General features: G+C 36.1%; 1 protein-coding gene across 1 annotated transcript in view; it reads left to right on the forward strand.

Moving 5' to 3' along the window:
- The window catches only part of LOC127450354 (gastrula zinc finger protein XlCGF26.1-like), a 175,374-nt gene that overhangs the window by 111,630 nt on the left and 41,096 nt on the right, over positions 1-22,648 (forward strand). The gene's annotated exons all lie outside the window — the stretch shown is intronic.

The following is a 22,648-nucleotide window of genomic DNA, read 5'->3' on the forward strand; positions in this document are numbered from 1 at the left end:
GATTTCATCTTTTCAGTTAGTGATTCAGTTATCATTCATTTAATGATATGGGGGTGTCCAAATGGTGTAATTGATCTTTTATTGTGTGTTCCAGATTATTTAGTTGGGAAGTCAAATGTTTTTGGCTGGTGTTTGGTTCATTTTGTGAATAGAGGCTTCCAAAATGTTCTGTCCAGAGTTTTGGGTTACAGATGGGAATGGATTTTACTTTTTTTTTTTTAATCTAAATTATTCCATAAATCCCAAAAGAAATTTTCGTTGAAAACCTCCACAATCTTGTTGAGTTTTGCTGTCATATGTTCAGCTCTTTTTCTTCTTAGTAGTGACTTGTACATTTTAAGGGTTTGATGATATGTGGTTCGTGTGTGTTGGTTTGCAGGGTCTCGTATTTTTCATTTGATAATGATCATAATTCCTTTCTTGATGTTTGACAATCTTTGTCAAACTTATTGGATTTCACAATATCTTTTTTTGCTTCTGTACATTTGTCTTTTTCTCAGGGCTTTGCTGGCCAATGTATAAAATATTTTAGTTAACTGTTCTGTTGCCAAATTGATACTTTTCTTGTCTAGTCCAAATTTGGTGTAGAAAAATTTCATATTCTGAACATGAATGCTGTGGAGCTCAGCTTCATACTGTGCTGGACTGTCCATATAAATTTTGCAGGGAGGGAATACAATTTACATTTTCTGATCAGAAGATGGCAGATTTGCTGACTTGTTTAGACTAATGACTATGAGACTGTGATCTGAGAAAGGAAGCTGTGACATCACCATGAAGTAGTTGATCTTATTGTGGTCTATATCTGTTATAGCGCAGTCCACTGTGCTGCTGCCTCGAGTTGAGCAGTAAGTAAATCGACCCAGAGAGTCTCCCCTTGTCCTGCCATTAACAATATATAAGCCCAGGCTTTTACAGAGCTGCAGGACTTGTTTCCCATGTCTGTTTATCCTGTTGTCATAGCTCTGACGTGCTGTAGTAAAGAGTTGATTCTGCTGTATATGCGTACTGTTAATATATTTTTCCCCAGCTGAACTAATGTAGTCTGGTTCTTTCCAGTTCTTGCATTCAGATCCCCCATTAACAGTACAGAGCCTAGAGACTGAAACTGAATGATCTCTGACTGTAGTGTTGGTAAGATGTCCTCATAATAATAGGGGGACTCGTATGGGGGGATATACACTGCAAGTGTCCTCATCTGAACAAATTAGTTCCTTATTAAGTTTTATCCAGATATGTGTTTTCCCTTTTTTTACAGGCTGAATATAGTGGGAAATATGCTCTTCAAACCAAACTGTAATTCCTCCTGAATCTCTTCCATTTTTAACATGAGGGTTTTTGATTGAGGGTATAAATAACTCTCTGTAGTTTGAAGGAGTGTAGGTTTGAGACTCTAAACGACTTCATGTCTCAAGTAATATAATTATATTCTAACTAAATACAATATTTAATAAATCAGGGTTAGTGCTTTTCTCTCCAAAAGATGAAGAGAACATCCCCTGAATGCTGTAGCATGTTATTTTAAATGAAGACGTGTTCATTTGAAAAGAAATGTTCTGTTTACCAGAAAGAATAATATATAATTTTGCGACCCAATATTATTTTGAAATATACTGAATCAATTAAAATGCATTTCAAAATAATAATAATAATAATAATAATAGTAATAATAAAGGATTAAAAAATATGCTTGACTAAACTCACATTGTAGGTAATTAAGCTAATAGATTGTCACATATAATTTTCAGCATGTTTTTTATCTGGCTTAGGTCACTGGTGTCTGAACTACCTCTACCAGCCACAACAGCGGCGTAGCTGTTTGACTGTCTGCCGGGATGCTGTGTGACCCTTTCCTTGCTGACAGGACGTGTTCTCTGGGAGCTACTGAGAGCCACGTCCTTGATGGATTTTGCAAATAGTCTCATGCCGTCTCGATGAATGTGGAGATGGTCATATAGATGCGCATGAGTGATGCGCTGATGATTTGCTATATGTATATTTGGCATGAGTGCACACACATCAGTTATCTCTGCATTAATGGGCTTGATGGAATGTTTTGTGGAACATCTCTACGAGGCAGAAGTTTAGAGATGATGACTCTGGAACTGGGGTAGATTCCTCTAGCTGATTTCACCATGTTGATGAGAACTTTGGCAACGTCCACTCTCCTGGTGCTGAGGTCGTTTGTCCTAGTGTGCAGTATAATGTGTGAGGGTGCACCCAATTCACCTTCTCTCAGCAGTTTCAAAGCAGAGTGAGAGGTGGGACACCAGAGTTTCCTCACAGTTCTCCCCGGAAACAGTCGTCTCTGGTCGAGGTGGTTGCCGTTAGAATCACAGAGGATGGCGATGTTGTGTTGTCTCTTCTCTGTTGCTGCTGATAGATGTTGTGGTCTGAGGATATCTCTGTCTGGTGCTGATGTCGTTTCTCTTGGAGTTCTGAGAAGATTGAGAGACCTGAGAAACTTGCGGGGTTGCAGGGGATGGGATGGTGTGTGTTTGTGTGTTGACACACTGCTGGTGTTTTGTTTTGTAGTGTTGTTTATGTGAAGAGGTGTTGAGTGTTTCTGTGCTGGTACACTGTTGCTCTGTGGTTGTGATATGTTCAGGGTTTGTGTGTAGCCATTGTCTCATCTCCTCCAGTTGTTTCTCCAGCATATTACTGTGTTGATCTCTCTTGACCAGTTCATCTCTCAACCTCTTCCGCTCCTCTCACAGCTCCTGGTTGTTCTCCTCCAGCAGTCTGACAGCAGAGCAGAGCTGTTGAAGTTGTTGTATGCTGAGGTGGCTGGTCTGGTTTTGGAGCTGGCAGAGGTTGTTGGTAGTTTCCTCTTTAAACAGGAAGTAGTCCTGCTCCAGGTCAGTGATGCTGTCTCTCAAGGCCTTGATCTTTGGAGATGCAATGTCTGTGTGCTACAGGGGTGCTCGAGCTGAGGTCAGTGTTTGTGGCTGTTATGTTGTAGGACACTACACTGCTCTTCACCTCAGGATCTTTCTTAAACTTCTGAACCTCTATTCTGAAACTCTGGAATTCATCAAGGCTGGGTTCTGACCCTTGGACCATGACTGTACCATTGTGATACAAGTTTACAGTCAGCTTTATCTCCTTTTCTCCTTCTAGAATGATTTGTCTGCCTTTACTGATGCCACCTTTTCTGCTGCAGTTCATGGCAGTTATGAGAGTGATGTGCCAGGCTGATGGGTGATCAGTGAAGAAGAGCAGGTTACACCAGACACTGTTGGGTTCTGGTCCACTGTAATCAGACAGCAGCATCTCTGGGTTCTTTCTCAGCATCATCTCTTTCATCTTCTTATCTTTGTTTGATTTAACTTCTGCTGAATATATTATCTCCAGCTCCTCTTCAGTTTTGAAAGATGCTACTGCCTTAGACAGGCCCAAGCTGTGATCAACAGTTTTAACTGCCATTAGCCTGGCTAGCAGTCAGCTTGATGTTTAGGTTATATGTAATTTTTTATGTGATCTTTAAGTTTCTTAGAGGTCTTACCTTAAAAATCTTCTGCCTCTTTTGATCTTAATTCAGTTTCCAATAATTTAAGTATTGTTGAGTCATAAAAAACTGAAGTTACAGCAGGAGCTGATATTTTTTGCCAACTGCCATCGGAATTTTCTTTCTCTCTACTCTCTCTCTCTCTTTCTCTCTCTCTCTCTCTCTCTCTGAGCACATGCGCGTGAATGGCGAGCGAGTGGAGCATGGCTGTGAGAGCATTTGGTGTACACTGGTCTTTATTTTGTAAATATACTGGTTGTATTGTTTAGTTTTTGACAATTTTCAATTGCTGATTCTGAGCATTACAAATCCGTTTGTTTTGGGGGGGGAAGCCATGGCATGTCCCTCAGGTGAGGGCATGTCGGCGTTCTCTATCAAAAATGGATGCAAGTGTTTTTCTGATCAAGAGTTTACTGTTGAGGATGTTCTCTTGGCCATGGGACACATTGTAGGTTATGAAAAAATCGTGTCGGCTTCTAGAATGAATAAAGCTATTGTCGGTTTTCTGAAAGAAGAAAAACTGGTGAACACACTTGTTGAGAATGGGCTAGTAATATCAGACACTTTTGTGTTGGTGACGCCTTTGCGAGCACCTGCTACTAGAGTGATGATTTCAAATGTGCCTCCCTTCATCACTAATGAAGAAATTGTGAAAGAGCTTAGCAGATTTGGCAAATTTGCTAGTAATGTTAAAGTAGTTCCGCTTGGCTGCAAAAATTCCGCACTGAAACGTGTTGTCTTTTTGAAGACAAGTGTTTATGTTTTTAAATGCGCCCTCCAAGTTTTTGGAAGTTTCTTTTCGGATACAACATAGAGACAGTTCGTACATGATTTTTGCAACTACATAAACATAATAATAATAATAAAAATAATTTAAAAAAAAAATAATAATTTTTTTTTCTGCCCACACAAAAAATAGACGGAAGGTGCAAACGCAGAGAATAATGACACTAATGAGGAGCACTTAGATCAAAGTGACATTAGGGAACATTCTGAACCTGAAAAGAGATCTGCAGTTACAGAATTGATGATTCCACCCGCACAACCCCCCCCACACCCCCTTTCAACATGAAGTTCAAGGTGAAGAGATGAGAGAAGGATCAACAAAAAGTGAAGTTTCTCTACCCACTGAGACCTCTCGTGTTGTTACGCCAGTTGAGCAGAGTGTTTCTGATGAGAGTTCAAAATCAGAGGTGAGTGCACTTAATCTATCTAAGATGGTGAATTTGAAATAGGCCCAACTGTGCAGGACAAAGTTGTTTCTGTTACTGAGAATGGAGATGATACAAATGGTGAGATAGCTAATGTCAGTGTTTTGCAGCCTGATTTATTGTTAGAGAAAGAAGAAAGTTTTGGAGAACCGATGGAAGATTGTGATAGTTGTTCAGATTTTTCTGAATTTGATTGTAGTCAATCTATGGAGGATGTTTATTCTGTTGAAGAAATAAATGAGTTTTTGGATCAAACCAAAGGGAAAAAGGTAGATGTTCTTAAATACTTTCCTGATGCTAACAAATTTGTAAAGTCGATATTGATTGCTCAAAAGACTGTTGGCTTTGATGTGATTTCGAAGCAAAAACGTTTTCGTTTGAAAAAATTTCTGATGGCTGCATGCAAGGCTCAGAATGAGAAAGGACTTGTAAAATTGTCAAAACGAAAAAAATAGATGCACATGGGTGTGGTTTCTAGGTTTTTTTATCTATTTGTTTGCTTGTTTTGTTTTTTGTTTTCCTTTCTCCTTTCCCTCTCTCCTAAGATGCAGTTTTTAAGAGTAGGGTCTTTAAATGTCAATGGAATGAGGGATGCGGAAAACAAGGTTTATTGATTGAGTATCTTAAGCTTAAGGACAATCATGTAGTGTTTCACACAAGAGTGGGGTTTGTGGTGGAAGAGTGGTTGTTTTCTAAGCCATGGAATTAGATAAATGTCGTCTTCTGATTGTAAAAGCTGAAATTAATAATCAAGTGTTTGTATTTATTAATATTTATGCTCCGAATAGAGGGGTAGATAGAATTTCTTTGTTTAAAAAGTTAGGAGATTTCTTTAAAAAAAAAAAGCTCTATTTTTTTTATTCAGCATGATTTTAAAGATGTGTGGAGAGATTGAAATAGTGATGTCAAACAATACACTTGGACAAAAGTTTCACAGGGGAGGATTAGTGCAGCAAGACTTGATCGGTTCTTTATTAAGCACGCAGTAAATAGTAGAGTTGTAGATTCTAAAATATTTCCATGCTGCATATCAGATCACCATTTTATTACAGTGAATATTACTTTGTCACAGTGTCAATCAAAGAGTCCTTACTGGAAGTTTAATGTGAAGTTATTACAAGAGAAGGATTTTCAGGAAAAATTCAAATTGTTTTGGAGTGTCTGGGTTTCTCAAAAAGATGAATTTGACAATTGAATACAGTGGTTGGAAATTGGAAAAACACGAATAAATGTTTTTTTGTCAGCAGTACACTTCTTTTTCTACTATAAAGATCAAACAAAAAAATCTCTGAATCTGAACAAGAGATTTTTCAGATTATGTCAAATGTGCATCAACATTCTGAAGCTTCTATAACTAGAAATGTATCTGAAAAAAAAAAACAGGATCTTGAAGCTTTATTGCAGGTTCGGGCAAAGGGTGCACTTATAAGATCTCGGTTTATGTCTGTAAATTATATGGATGCGCCCACTGCTTATTTTTTCAAAGTGCAATGTACTGTCTGACGACATCTGATGGATCAAAGACTTCAGATTTGAGACAAATGCGTAAAATCGCAGTGGACCTTTTTTCAGAACTGTATAAAAGAGAAGACACAGATACTGACGACACCTCACAATTACAGCACAGCTTCCTAGCATCACTAAAAAGCAGAGTCAAAAGCTGGACTGCACTATTTCTTTTAAGGAGTTATCTGATGCTGTTACACAGATGAAGCCTGGGCAGGTACCAGGAATAGACAGTTTGCCAGTGGATTTTTACAAGGCTTTATGGGGGATTATTGGAAGAGACTTTTATGAGGTGTTTCAAAAATGTCTTGATGATAAATTACTTCCCAAAAGTTGTCAACGAGCAGTGATGGCGCTGTTACCTAAGAAAGGAGATTTGAGTCTTCTAAAGAACTGGAGGCCTGTAGCTGTTTTAACAGCCGATTATAAGTTAATAGCTAAAGTATTAGCAAATAGGCTGAAATCTGTTTTGTCTGATAAAATACATGAAGATCAGTCTTATTGTATCCCTGAAAGAACGATCTTTGATAATATGTTTCTGATAAGAGATATATTGGATTATTCCAAACTAAATAGTTTAAATGTGGGCCTTTTATCCTTAGACCAGGAGAAGGCCTTTGATAGAGTGGATCATGGGTTTCTTTTTAAAACACTGCATGCTTTTGGGTTTGGAGACGTTTTTATTTCCTGGATTAAACTGTTGTATATGAATGCTTCTTGTATGGTAAAAATAGGTGGAGGTTTAAGTCAGCCAATAAGAGTACGGAGGGGCATTAGGCAAGGGTGTCCACTGTCAGGTCAATTGTATGATTTAACAGTGGAACCTTTATTGTTTATTAAGAAAAAACTTTTCTGGTTTATGTGTTGTTGAAAACTTGACTGCGTATGCAGATGACATCACTGTTGTGGTAAAAAATCAAAAAGATATTGAAGTAATTTAATAAAGTCTTCAGTTATATGAGAGAGCATCTTCTGCAAAACTCAATTGGGGTAAAACTGAAGCATTGTGGTGTAACGACAAAACAACATTTTACCAGCCATTTCAGGAAATGTCAAGTGGGAAAAGTCTGGTTTTAAATTTTTAGGAATATATTTGGGCTCTGAAGAATATAGGGAAAAAATTGGGAGGGTGTAAAGGATAAAATATGTGCCAGGTTGTCTAAATGGGAATGGTTGTTGCCTCAACTGTCCTATAGGGGAAGAGTACTGGTTATAAACAGTCTAGTTGCCTCTACTTTATGGCACAAGTTAACTGTGTTGAATCCACCAGAGGATTTTTTTTGGAAGCATCCAATGACTGCTTGTAAATTTTTTCTGGTCTGGACAACATTGGCTAAGAGAGTCAATACTGTATCTACGGATCCATGAAGGGGGTCAAGAACTTATAGATATCAGGTCAAGAGTGGCTGCTTTTAGACTGCAGACTGTTCAGAAATTACTCTACCATCGACCACAGAGCTGGATGGTAGTAGCTTGTGCCTTATTGAACAGAGTGGGACATTTGAATCTGGATAGTCATCTTTTTTTAATGAGCTTGAAAGAGATGGACCTTGGTGGACTCCCTTCTTTTTATGCCTCAGTATTTCAAGTATGGCAGATCTTTGCTGTGGAAAGGGAACAGGTTGACACATCTAGTGCTTGGAATCTAGAAGAACCTTTAATTTTCAACCCTTGTCTGACTTGTGTGTTGCTGAAATCACAGAGTGTCCGTGCATGTCTGGTGAGAGCAGGACTTCACAAGATTCGCCATCTCAGGATAAATGAGCAATTGATCACTGCAGAACAGCTGGCTACAAGAACTGATATTCGCTCTGTTCGAACACTTCAGAAATTACTGGATGAAATCAAAGAGACCTTTCCTGTTTTGCCATTGCAAGCTGTGACAGCTGAGATAGTGTTCCCCAGGATCAGTGTGGCTGTGGATGTTGGAGATTGGCAGGAGACTGAAGGGAGGTTGCTTTCTTTTAAAACACCTGAACTTGGTTAGCCCTATACTCTGCCTGTGTGAAATTTTTCAATCTAAGAGCACTAAAGGAACTTCCTGAGACCAAATGGACAAGATTTATTGAGCCAGGCTCTTCTCTAAAAGGTAGTTGGAGGTCCTTGTATAAGAAGCTAATTGAAAAAAGGACAGGAGATCTTCAATGGCGGATTATATACTGTATAATAGCTACAAAGAGACACAAGGCATATCTAGATCCTTTACAAGGGGAAGAGTGTCCTTTTTGTGGGGTTTCAGAAACAGTGTTTCACATTTTTGTTGGTTGTTCATGTTTAAAATATCTTTTTGTTTTGTTAAGAGAATTTAGCTACAAACTAGGTTTTTTGTTTACAAATAGTTTCTTTATTTTTGGACTAAAATATAGTGCCTCAAACAAGCAAAAAACAGTGTTACTGAGTTTTATATTTGGTAAGGCTAAAATGGCCTTGGAAGTGTAGAGGAATGTAGTTTGGCCATTGGAGAATTGATTGGTCATAAGTGTGTGCTAGCAGCGTTAAGGATGAACAACTCAGTTATTCTATTCTTAAGCACAGTGGAGAAAGTGAATGAAGTTGTGGAGAAAGGCATTGAAATTCAAGATTAAAAAATCACTATCTCGAATGTACCTCCCTTTATTAAAGATGAGATGCTGACTAGGGAATTGTCACATTTTGGTAAACTGATAGCTCCTGTGAAAAAGATTGTAATATGGAGTAAATCGGATTTAGTAAGACATGTGGTATCTTTTAGGAGATTTACCTACATAGTCTTAAAGGACAATAGAACTGAGCTTGATTTGAATTGATTATACTGTCTTTGTCACCACAAACACAATGAAGTGTTTTGGGTGCAGTAAGTCTGGGCATCTAATTCGTGTGTGTCCAGAGAATAGTGCTCATAACAACAAACAAAGCGATGGTGTAAGTGAAATCACTGCGCAAAGTGAAGACGGAGAAGTTGCTAGCACTGCTCAGCTGTCAAATAATAATCTGACCGCCACCAGAATCAGAATCAGAATCAGCTTTATTGCCAAGTATGCTTACACATACAAAGAATTTGTCTTGGTGACAGGAGCTTCCAGTGTACAACAATACAAAAACAATACAAAAACAGTACTACAATCTGTTATCTGTTATGTACAGTGCAAATTTTTTTTTTTTTTTTTTTTTTCAGAGGAATGAAATGGCAGAAGAATGTGTTGGATAAATATAAAAAAGACTAAACTGTGTATTGCACATAGTTATTGCTCAATGGGGCGATTTAACTGTTCATGAGATGGATAGCCTGAGGGAAAAAACTGTTCATGTTCCTGATGGTTCTGGTGCTCAGAGCTCTGAAGCATTGGCCAGAAGGCGTTCATGGTGACATGGTAGGACATTTGAAATATGTCCTAATAGGCAAGTTTTAGTTACATTTAAATGTTGTTTCGGCTAAAGCAGTTCTTTAAATTGTATGCTGTATGATATAAATATGATATGTAATATGATATAAAAATAATATGAATGTTTAGATTATATTTTAACTAGAGTTTATGCTGCCTCATTATCACCAACGAAGCTTGTGCTTGCAAATATCTGTTTGGGTGTAAATGTGTAAAATGTGCTGTAAATATGCCCATATTAGAAAATCAGCATATTAGAATGATTTCTGAAGGATCATGTGACACTGAAGACTGCAGTAATGATGCTGAAAATTCAGCTTTGATCACAGGAATAAATTGCATTTGACAATATATTCAAATAAAAAACTTATTTTAAATTGTAAAAATATTTCACGAATCACTGTTTTTGCTGTATTTTGGATCAATTAATGCAGCCTTGGTAAGCAGAAGAGACTTCTTTTAAAAACATTAAAAAATCTTACAGATCTAAAACTTTTAAATGGTAGTGTAGGTCTAAAGTTTTTAAGTAAAGTCTTTAAGAAAATGTATAGTCAGATTACTTCTTTTAACTTAAACTACAAACAATACATTCAATCATTAAGTCTCCTCACATTTATTCTCTCTCAGGGGAGGGGTCTTTGTCTCCTCAGGTGTGAATCACATCAGTATTCATGATCATTCACGCCTCCTCACATATGGCTTTTCTAACACTAAAAGTGTCTTACAAAAGTTAAATGACTATATTGTTTTGTATGAATGAGTGATCAGGATGGTTTTCACATCATTTTATAGCAAAAGTCTTGTGAACAAATGTTTAGTATGTGTTATATGGCCTTATTTCAGTGACTTAAAATTTTTGTTTTTTCAAAAACCATGCATAAACGTTATTTTCTCAAAAATACAAACATGTACATACATCTTGCTCACATATTATTGTAGCCCCGTTTGTGCTGAATACAGTGTTATCAGACTTTAGCCATTAATATGTTTTTAAGCAAATGAAAAAAGCACAAATGTCAAGGCATGTCAAAACTTCTCCAGGGCCCAAAACACCCTCAGACCACAGAGGGTTAAAGAGAAAAAAGAATGGTGCTGCATTAAAACAAGCAAGAAAAACAGGAAATGGAAAAAGAACAACATAGATGATGGTGGTAGTGAGAGTGAGTTTTCTGACTCCAATGTTTCTGTTTGTTCGCAGTCCATCTGGACATGTCTAGATTATGGAGTAGAAGAAATAAAAAAACTCTTGAAGTTGACCAAGAATGTAAGAGGTGTACAAATTGTAGAATACTTTCCAGATCTAAAACAACTTGTTGAAAATTGTATGTGCTTAATGAGTGAGGGACAATTTACAGACAAAGAAGTCTATAGTTTAAAGAAGATCATCACAAAAATCCAAACTCAATTGAATAATGGTGATGGTGAAATGGCTTAGGTTTTATACCTTTTTTTAGTTATCTTGCTCTTTATTGTGCAGTTTCTTCCTTTTCAGTAAGAATGAGTGACATTCGCATTGCTTCAATAAATGTGAATGGAGCTAGGGACTGCAGAAAAAGAGCAGAGATATATGAAGTAATGAAACAGAACAAAATGTATGCCCTGTTTAAACAGGAAACGCACAGTGATAAAAAAAAAAAATATGCTATTGAATGGGCTAAAGAATGGGTTGGTCTCTCTTTTTTAAGCCACAACACAGAGTTGCAGTTTTATTTAATAGAAGCTTCACTCCTTCATCTTTCTTGTTAGAAGACATTGTAAAAGGTAGATTATTAAAGATTAAAGCTCAGTTTGAAGATCATGTCTTTGTTTTTGTTTGTGTATATGCACCAACTTCACAAGTAGACAGAATGTTTTTTTAGATAAATTATGTGCAGAATTAGAAAAATGTAATAATGATGAGTTTTTAGTTTTGGGTGGAGATTTTAGGAACCATATTGAACCGCATATGGCTTCACGCAGAAAGCTTATACAAATGACAGAAACAAATGAGTTATGTGATGTATGGAGAAATTTCCACATAAATGTAAAACAGTATACATGGACACATGCTCGCGATAATTTGATATCTTTGGCACGGTTGGATAGGTTTTATTGTTTTAAGTATCATTTTAGTTTTTTAAAAATGCTCTATTGTTCCAGTGGGCTTTTCTGACCACAGTTTAGTTGTGTGTACAATCATTTTAAGTTCTGTAAAGTTAAACAGTGCTTACTGGCATTTCAATACAACATTGTTGAGTGATTTACAGTTTAAAGATGTTTTTGAGTTTTACTGGAAGAATTGTAGAGAAGAAAAAGTTAATTTTGTTTCTATACAGGAATGGTGGGATATTGGCAAAGTGTTATGTCAACAATATACTCAAAATGTCACAAAACATTTAACGCAATCTATAAAGAGTTTAGAAAATTATATTTTAAAAGTTCAAGGTTTAATTCAGACATCTGGAAATCAAGACCATATAGAGTCTCTAATCTCAAAAAGATCTGCTTTGTCGGAGTTATATAGAATGAAAGCGCAAGGGGCATTGGTCAGATCATGATTCCAGAATACAGAGCAGATGGATGTTCCATCCAAGTTTTTTTTTGGTTTAGAAAAAAAGAATGGCCAAAGGCGTTATATTCAAAATTTGCATTCTGAAAGTGGGGTTCTGTTGTCAGATCCAGCTGAAATGCATAAAAGAGCAGTTGCTTTTTATAAGGATCTTTTTAGTTCTGAGCGAAGAATAGACCAGGATGATAAAAAAATTTTTTTTGAAGAGCTACCAAAAGTTTCTGAAAAAGATAATGCTAAACTTAGTAAGGCTATTAACTTAAAAGAACTGTATAAAGCTTTGCAAAGTATGGATAATGGGAAGGTTCCAGGGATAGATGGTATCCCTTTTGAATTCTATAAGATATATTGGGCTATTATAGGAGAGGATCTGCTTGAAGTTATCAGTGATAGTTTAGCAAGAGGGCTTCTACCACTGAGTAGTCGGAGGGCAGTTCTTACTCTTTTACCACAAAAGGAGACTTAAGTGACATTAAAAACTGGAGACCTGTTTCATTATTGTGCTCCGATTATAAAATGATTTCTAAAGTATTAGCTATTAGTCTAGGGAAAGTCTTGGAAGATATCGTCAGTCCTGACCAATCCTATTGTGAGCCTGGCAATTCTATCTTTGATAATATTTATTTAATTTGAGACTTAATAGATTTTTCAAAGATTGGTGATTTAGATTTCGGCTTGATTTCCATTGATCAGGAAAAGGTGTTTTACCGAGTGGAGCATAATTATTTGTGGGAAACTCTAGATGCTTTTGGTTTTAATTCGGATTTTATAAATTACATTAAAGTATTGTACTGTGACATTGAGAGTTTATTGAAATTTAATGATGGCTTATGTGCTCCCTTTAAATTTCAGCATGGAGTGAGACAAGGATGCTCATTATCAGGGATGCTTTATACTTTGGCAGTGGAACCACTTTTGCACAGGTTAAGAAAAGTGTTAAAAGGCATCTCTTTGAATGACTTTGAAAATATTCTCTGTTTTTGTCAGCTTATGCTGATGACATTATTGTAATAACTAAGAAACAAGCTGATGTAGATATTTTATGGAAAACATTGGATGATTTTGAAATGATTTCAGCTGCAAAAGTCAATTGGGCCAAGATTGAGGCAGTCCTGGTGGGGAAGTGGACAGCTGGGGTCCCTAAACTTCCAGATGGACTGACATGGACAAGAAAGGGTTTCAAATATTTAGGAGTTTATTTGGGTGATGAAACTTTTCAGTCAAAGAACTGGGAAGGGATATTTGAAAAGCTGAAAGGCAGTCTGGATAAATGGAAATGGATTCAACCAACATTGTCTTATAGGGGCCGAACCTTTATTATGAATAATCTTGTCGCTTCCTCCCTGTGGCATCGGCTTACTTGCATTGACCCACCACCACTTTTACTTGGAAAAATTAAATCATTCTTATAGACTTCTTTTGGGACAAAATGCACTGGGTTACTCATAATGTTCTGTATCTATCAAAAGAGGAAGGTGGACAAGGACTTGTGAATTTGCAGCGCAGAACTGCAACCTTCCAAGTACAATTTATACAAAGTTTTTTGACAGGACCAGAGTTCGTAAGTTGGAGACCAGTGGCCAGTGCTATTTTAAAGACTGTTGAAGGTCTGAGCTTGGACAAATCACTGTTTTTAATTAACTCTGGAACTTTCAACACAGCAAAATTGCCTGTTTTTTACCGGAACCTTTTTAAAATCTGGAACCTTTTTCAACTGCAAAGAACAAGTAACACAACATCCTTATATTGGCTTCTTAAAGAACCTCTGGTGTATGGTGCAAGATTAGATATAACTGGTACATGTGTTTCATTGACTGAAGCTTTTATTATTGCCAAAATAACAACTCTTGGCCATCTAATCAGTTTGGCAGGACGAGAAGTGGATAAAGTGGCAGCACATTTAGGAGTTAGATCCACTCAAGTGATTGCTAAGCTACTGCAAAAGTTACAGACTTTTCTTGCAATAGAGGAAAAAAATATGCTTAGAGAATATTGTGGTGGAAAAATTACTCCTAATGATAAAGACTGTTTTCCAAAGTTGCTGATATCACCTAATTTAGATGAATATGTTGGAATTTTCTTGGAGTCAGAAAATATAATGGATATGGATTTTAAGGAAGCTAATGGTAAGAAGTTATATAAATCTTGTGTAAAATATTTCAATAAGAAAGCATTAGATAGAAAAGTTGATTCACCTTGGCGTACTGTTCTAGGTCTGAACAAAGAGGTAAAACCACAATGGAGAGCTCTTTATAAGCCACCACTATCTAAAAATTTTGTTTTACAGGGGAGAATTTTACATTGTATTATTGCTGTGAATGCTTTTATATCTGTGTTGAACCCAGATGTTAATCAAGAATGCCCTTTTTGTTCTCAGAGAGAGACTGTCTTTCATGCTTTTATGTACTGTTGCAGACTTAAACCTTTGTTTGATGTCTTAAAAGAACTGTTTAAGTGCTTTAATGAAGAATTTTCAGTGCAAATTTTTATTTTTGGTTTTAAGTATACACAGAGACGACGGAATGTCAGTTGTTAAATTTTGTTTTAGGCAAAGCTAAAATGGCAATATATATGACCAGAAAAGACAAAGTTGAATAAGATCATGATTTCAGTGTCGTAACTGTTTTTGGTGCTATGATAAAGTCAAGACTGCAAATTGATTTTCGTTTTTATAAAACTATTGCTTGTTTAGCAACATTTGAAGACATTTGGTGTCATGGGGGGCATTGTGCTTTGTTGTTGATGATGAGCTTTATTTTGCACAATTTATCTAATTATTATTATTTTTTTATTATTTATTTATTTATTTGGGTGGGGGGGGGGGGGCTTGTTGAGTTTAGTGTGAGTGCAGATTTGTAAAGTAAAGTTGCACATTTGCTGACAGTATGTATGTTATACCACGTTTCTACAAGTCAGCTTCGTGATATAACAATCGCTCCTGTTTATACAGTGCAAGCGCGTGACTTTGGAGTGATCTAGTTTTGTTTGTCTCATCACATTGTGGCGCTCCCTTATAAAACAGTGTCTTTGACAAGAAAGGCAGAAATAGCAAAAACGCTTTGTATGTAAAGATACCAGAACTACTCAGAGTGATCACCCTGCTAAACATCTGTTACATCTCCCTCTTCTCCGTCATCTGACGTCGGCTATGCAGGTATTTTCTCTGCCTTTGTGAATTTGTCAAGTTTAATCTTATAAGTAGGCCATATGTACCAGTTATGGTATACATAATAACACTGTAATAATTACTATAATATTAATACTTGTAATATACATGCATAATTTTAAAAATATAATTTTTCTATTTATCTTTAATATACATGTTATTGTCTTTCAGTAAACATCATAACTGATTTAGCAACAAGGTCCTCTCTTTTAGGATTTCATCTGTTAACATGTTCAGTGCATTTTGACTACTTGAAACTTGTGAGCACTGACTATTGAAGGGATTGTTCACCCAAAATGAAAATTCAGTCATCACTTCACATTTTCACGTTTTTGCAAACCCATGACTTTTTTCTTCTTCTGTGGAACTGAAAAGGAGACGTTAGGGAAGGTAACTTAGACTGACATTCTGCTTAACATTTTTGTGCTACACAGAAGAGAGAAATGTATGTGGTCAGGGGTGCATTAACACAAGGGCTTATACGGGCTGAAGCCCAGGGGCCTACAACTGCCATGGGGCCAGCTCACGGCCATGGGGCCCATTTTCCCCTATCCACGTTCGCAGGAGGAGCGCGTTTAAACGCTTTCAATGGGAGATGCAGTTGTTGACATGGTAACAGTGCATAACTGTCCATGTAGTGCTTGTTCAATCCACAGCAGTTGGTGTTGTTTTTGCAAATAATAACTCATGGGGGTGCATGCCCCCGGACCCCCCTACAAAGTAAGTGTACACTTCTTTAATTGGTCAGGTTCCTGTATGTACCCCCTGATAAAATCCTGCAGATGTCCTATATAACATGTATATGCAAAGTAATAGGTTTAAGTAACAGACAGTAAATTCAAAAAATATACTTGTATATAACTATGCTGTGATAATATGCTTAAGTATAGTAAATGAACACAAAATTGAAAAAACATGCTTTTATAGCAGGTAGCCCAGCAACTTACTTAGTGTTATACGACTTGTTGTGAAAATTTGGCAATACTAGTTTGATACATGTGAATACAATATTTAAGTGTACGATTAAAATTACACTTACATAAAAAAAAAAGTCAAATAAATTAACTTTTATCCTGCAAACCACATCTATTATTGATTTCACTGACACTTTCTTTTTTGCAGCCATTTAATCAACTTAATATTGTCTTTTTTGTTTTTAGGTCTTCCGTCTTACATTGTGTCAAATGATTTGTATAGACCATTTCAAGACGGTTTAAGGAAGTGATGTTTATTTGAACATTTCCTGCTAGTTGTGCATTCCAAACGGGATAAATCACCCTCTGAAGGGTACTTTGAAGGGAGAACAGTCATGATAGTCATGCTGTTGCTTCAAGCTGAATTTCCAATAAAAATTGTTTCAAAAGTGAGTTCTGAATGACCCTTATTTTTGAGCCCCACACCTTTTAGCCTTTCAAAGTTCTCAGAGTGGATGGTAAAGTCTTTGAAGAGAATAGCGCATAGGATTGATCACTTCTGAATGGAACAAACCCTCATTCAATACAACAGCATGAGGCACTTCATTCATAGTGACTAACACAATTACTAAGCTCTGAAAGTCATTTACTTTTACATTTAGTCATTTTTGGCAGACACATTTATCCAGAAGAAAGAGACAAGAAAAGTATTTTAATTATTAAACAAAGAAATCCTTAGCTTGTCCACGGATCACACAGACAGCTTAATTGAATGGCTTCATTGCTTATAACCAGAGACTGTTTAGCAGAGACAGGTCATGTCAGTTCAAATGAATGGGAGAAATTGGGACGCCCAATGGTCAATGGATGTAGAAAGAAAGTCCCGCCTTACAGGTAAATGTGCCAGTCACCTTTTAGATACAGACATCATCTGCCAATCAACTCGAGAACACGCATGTGCATTAGCTATACAAGCTGGGAAAAATCGCACAGACAGGTTCATTGAATGGCTTCATTGATTATAACCAGAGACTATTTAGCAGAGACGGGACACTTCTGTTAAAATTAATTGGAGAAACTGGGACACCCAACGGTCTTGACCAACCATTTTGAAGGTTTTTTTTTCTTTTCCCATTCAAGTACACAGGCACTGCACTTGTATGCTGCTTGTTTACATAGAAATTAGCTGCCCAAATAACATTCCAAATATGCCCGAGTGACCTGACTTGCATAAAAAGACTTCGTAATAACAGGAGTGATCATTCCCAATCTCTTTGCTGAGGAAATAATTGTGAGCATCTAAACTACGATACATTTTCATCGACTCTCTCACGTAGATGCTCAGTACCAAAAACACGTCTGGATAAGTCACTTCAGGTAAATGTTTGATGTTATTTGAGGAAAATATGTTAACTCAGATACCTACAGTATTTAAAGGATCCTTTAATGATACCAAAAGTGCTTCCGGAAAACTTGCATTCAAATTCTTTATTATTGTTTACATTCTTGAAATGGTCTATAATGTCATCTTTACCTTTTCACTCATAAGATTCTTCCGGTTTTTCTTCACTTTATTTTGGCGCCGATGCCTCATTGAACAGCTTTATCAAGTGACCATTGTAATGGAATTCTGGACATCACCTGAAAATGTATGTGATGGAATTACTGCTTGATTTATGAAGATAGATATACTTGTGCAGCTGGATGAAATGTGGATTGAAAAAATTAAGGTTTGTTAAATTAATATATAGATTTTACTACAGTTTGTGTACTGTTACTGCGTTGACCAATAGGTAGTTGCTTGGTTTGGTGGAGACCTCTGTGTGGACGGTGCTTCGTAAACTGTTGTGGCAGATTCCCCACACCAGCAATCGAAGCACAATCGAGTCAAAGATTTCTCGGAGTTCTGATTCCAAAAATAGACTTTTATTACAAAGTAACAAAGCTGAGGTGGTTCATGGAGCATCTGAATTTACACTTCAGAACATGACTATTTTATACAGTTTCTGTTCTCCTTATCTCTTTGGGCAATGGCCTCTTCATCCAGTGAAATCATCTTATGCCCCCCTAGTTTCGTCATCACCGTCTCCCTTCATCCTGACCCCAACATGCTTCAGTGATGGCAAAAGCATGACAATTTCATTTTATATGCATAAAACACACTGTAATCACTTCATATGTTTACATATTTTATATTAACTAACAATCATTACTTTCTGCATTAATTTGATTAGTATATTAAATGATTTCCCTTATTACAGTCGTTGGTTACACACATTCCTGTAAGATGGGAAATATGTGCACACCCACATACATTCATTTCATCTAATTTCTAGCGCACATATATCATCTGCCTCACACGGGGCAACAGGCAGTGCCTGACTCTGCTCTTATTAAAACATTATATCTTCCTATATCATCTGCCTCTTTTGGACCAGGCAGTGCCTGACTCTGCTCTAATTAAAACATTATATCATCCTTTTAGTATCGACACACACACACACACACATGTCCTTCTAGGTCATTCACAGAATGGGTCATACAGAGAGATACAGAGAGAGGCTGTAATTTTCCATAGAGAAGTTAAGTTGTATTTTTCCATTGATTTGCACTTTGATTATTAAACTGAGTAAATGATAATTAAATCAATATATGAATGATAAAATAAAAATATATCATAAGACCAAATGAAAGATGTTTACGGAGTAACTCAGTATTCTCATTGTGTTTATTGCTACCGTGTAATAACAACATGAGAATTATTCCAAACAAAGCCAGTTTAAGCTAGAAGAATGATCAAATACCCCCATCTCCCTTTAAACCTGCACACTGTCTTGTTCACAAATATATGTGGAATTTAATGCCAGATGTTGCCCAGTCCGTGGTGGACCACAGGTTTATGGGAAAGCTCATAAACCCATATCGCAGGAATGGAGAGCTTTAGCCACAGCCATCTGTCTGAAATTAACAGTTGCGTGCAATGCTTTACCGGTAAACACAACGTTATTTTTGTTTGCTATATGCTGTCCTTTATATATTTAGATATGCAATAATGAAGCATAATTAGTTTTTGTTATTTTAGGCTTTTTATCACAATATTTGATTCAGAATAAAATAGACTAAATGCATTTGCTGTAGATACAGTTTGGGATGTTTTTTCTTCATGGCAACTACTTGTAACCAGCTAAATAGCATTTTAGCTTAGCGTAAAGCTGACAATTTACACAAGGTTTATTTCTATTTCTTCTGCTCCAAACTTACTTCAAACTTACTTCTCTGTAAGTTTGTATTATAGGTCACTATATATACTTTTTTATTGAATAATGTGTATCTATAGTGTGTGTATTGTACTGTACAGTGTATGTTATTATTTGTATATTGTGTTGTAATTATGTGTATATTAGACTTTAAATTGTGTTGTGTTGATTTAATGTTATTGTAAATTGGTATATGTCTCATCACTGTCACGACTGTTGATCGGAACTGCACCCAAGAATTTCACACACCATTGCACTTGTGTATATGGCTGTGTGACAATAAAAGTGATTTGATTTGATTTGCTCGTATGAATGTAACACATCATTAGAAAGTGTTTCACCGCTGTTCATATGCACTTTGGATCGCATCATTTATATGTATAAATGTTTTCCATCTGAAAGGACTAAATATTAAATGAAACAAATGACAATAAAATGCAAAGTAATCTCTTCAGTAATCAAAATACTTTTTGAATGTAACTGTATTCTAATTACCAATGATTTAAATTGTAACTGTAGTGGAATACAGTTACTTATATTTTGTATTTTAAATACGTAATCCCATTACATGTATTCCGTTACTCCCCAATCCTACCAGCCACAGCATATTATGGCATCATATATAATACTTCTAACATTACTGAAGCTTTTATAGTCTTTATAAAATAATCACCTAGTTTATTAAAGGAGTAATGAGCTTCACTGGAACATGTGACTTGTAGAAAAAAACACTGGTTTCACATTGAATGCATTTCATGGATGGCTGGAATCAAAAGAATACAAGTGTTTTATGGTAGTTAATTTAGCTCTGTGTGCCTCCTCACCCTGTAAATAGGAGCCAAATGTCTCTGTACGGATTTGTCACATTTCTCCACAAACACTGAACACTGGCCCATGCATTTCAGATGATACTGGCTCACTTCTGAGTTTTTCCACAGACATGTGAAATTGTGTGAGGTGGCTCTTTGTGTGCAGGCGGTAGATGACAACATCACCTTGATGCGAATCTGGAATAAGAGAAGTGCTCTGCCTCTGGTCCTGTGTTGACATAATATGAGAGCTTGAGTCAGTGTGTGTAGGTGAAAGGAAGAGATAAATAGACTGTGAGTTACACCCTGAACTGAGTTTTCCTGGGAGGAATATGACTAGATTCTGAACAGGTATAGGACAGGTTTTTCTTTCTTTATCCATCTACATCAGCTTTTTTTCTTTTTTTCCCCCCAAGTGCCAGATACAAGGTTTTCACCAATCAAAGGGAACAGTTTCTTCATACATAGTAACATAAACTTTTAGAGAGATATTATTATTCAAGTTATTATTATTATTATTATTAAAATATTAGCCTACACTTTATTTGACAGTGTCCTTGTTACAGTGTAACATGAACTTACTATAGGTTTAGGGTTAGTTGCTTGAAATTATGCATAATTTACTGTTATTACTATAGTCAATACATATTATATGTATAATAATGTGTTACCATATTTAAAAGCAGAAAAATATTAAAAAAGAAAAATCAAATAGTTACAACACAACAAAAAAATTGACTTGACAAAAAAACAAAAACGTGACTATATAAAATAGCAAAAAAAGACAACAACAATCATAATATTTAAAACAGATTTAGGATTAGATGTAGACTAAATGCGCATTTTAAATTACGACTCATTTTAAAATGATGCTGCTCTCGCATGTCTCTCGCATGTCTATAGGTTCAGCTATTAAATCAGATATCAGAAGACTAAAAAGGAAAGTTCGCTGAGAGGATTATTGGTTGCCTCCTGCCCCCCCTTCAAAAAGTATACACTTCCAGAGTGAGGAAAAAGGCTGGAAAAATCATTCTGGACCCCACTCACCCTGCCCATTACCTTTTTGAACTGTTGCCTTCTGGCCGACGCTTCAGAGCTCTGAGCACCAGAACCGTCAGGCACAGGAACAGTTTTTTCCCTCAGGCTATCCATCTCATGAACAGTTAAAACTGCCCTATTGAGCAATAATTATGTGTACAGTTTAGTCTTTTTATATTTATCCAACACATTCAACCTCTTCTGCTATTACATTCCCTTGCACTGTGATTTGCACTACTATGTATGTATGTGTGTGTCTGTGTATAATATATATATATATATATATATATATATATATATATATATATATATATATATATATATATATGTGCATTCTATATATACTTTATTTTCTATTTCATTTTTATTTTTTTATTCCATTTTTTATTATTATGTCTTGCTGCTGTTTTTGTATTGTTGTGTACTGGAAGCTCCTGTCACCAAGACAAATTCCTTGTATGTGTAAGCATACTTGGCAATAAAGCTCATTCTGATTCTCTCACAGCCACCTCCTCCTGCATTGTCATGTGACACGCTTTGCCGGAGTAAATCAAATCTTGTCCAATCACAGCCTGAGTGGGGCGTGTCCGTTTCTTCACATTTATTTATTTATTTATTTTATGTTTTCACATTCTTTATTTACTGTACTGAACAAACAGGTCTCAAACATGCAAAGAAATTCTTGAAATTACGAATCCTTCTACGGTGGAAGGCAGGGCTCATGAATCTATTACGCTTTATTCTGCTTGAATATTAATTAGGGTACGCTGGCGTTCCTTCCGGAGCGTTGTCTAGCTCAGGGGTCTCTAACATTTTTTGCAACACGACCGGTTTCGTTTTTTTATTTATTTATTTTTATTACAGAACAAGAACACTTACAACAAAATATACATACAAAGGATCACAATGAAATCACTGTTACAATCATAGTAGCAGCAAAGAGTAAAAGCAAAAAGAAAGAAAAAACAATAACAAATAATAATAATTAACCAAATAAAACCAGGGGATAACTTAAAATGAATTAACAAGAGAAAAGGTTTCAAGTATTCTATACATTCGTTTTGCCTTTTTATTTCTTGTATCTTTTAGAGTCTCAATATAATGCATCAGTTCAGTTTTAAATGGTATGATGCTAGGTTTATTGTTTGCCCATTTTTGTTTGTGTATATGGTATTTTCCATATATAATTAACAGATTTATCTCCAAATTTTGTTCCAAACTCTTATTCTAATATAATAAATATATATCTGTACCAGTTAGGCGTTTTCACATTTGACAGACTCCATATGACGTCACTCGCTGCTCTGCGCTCAAGCAGTAACGCGCAAA

Source organism: Myxocyprinus asiaticus, chromosome 13 (genome assembly GCF_019703515.2).
Source record: "Myxocyprinus asiaticus isolate MX2 ecotype Aquarium Trade chromosome 13, UBuf_Myxa_2, whole genome shotgun sequence".
Taxonomy (NCBI): domain Eukaryota; kingdom Metazoa; phylum Chordata; class Actinopteri; order Cypriniformes; family Catostomidae; genus Myxocyprinus; species Myxocyprinus asiaticus.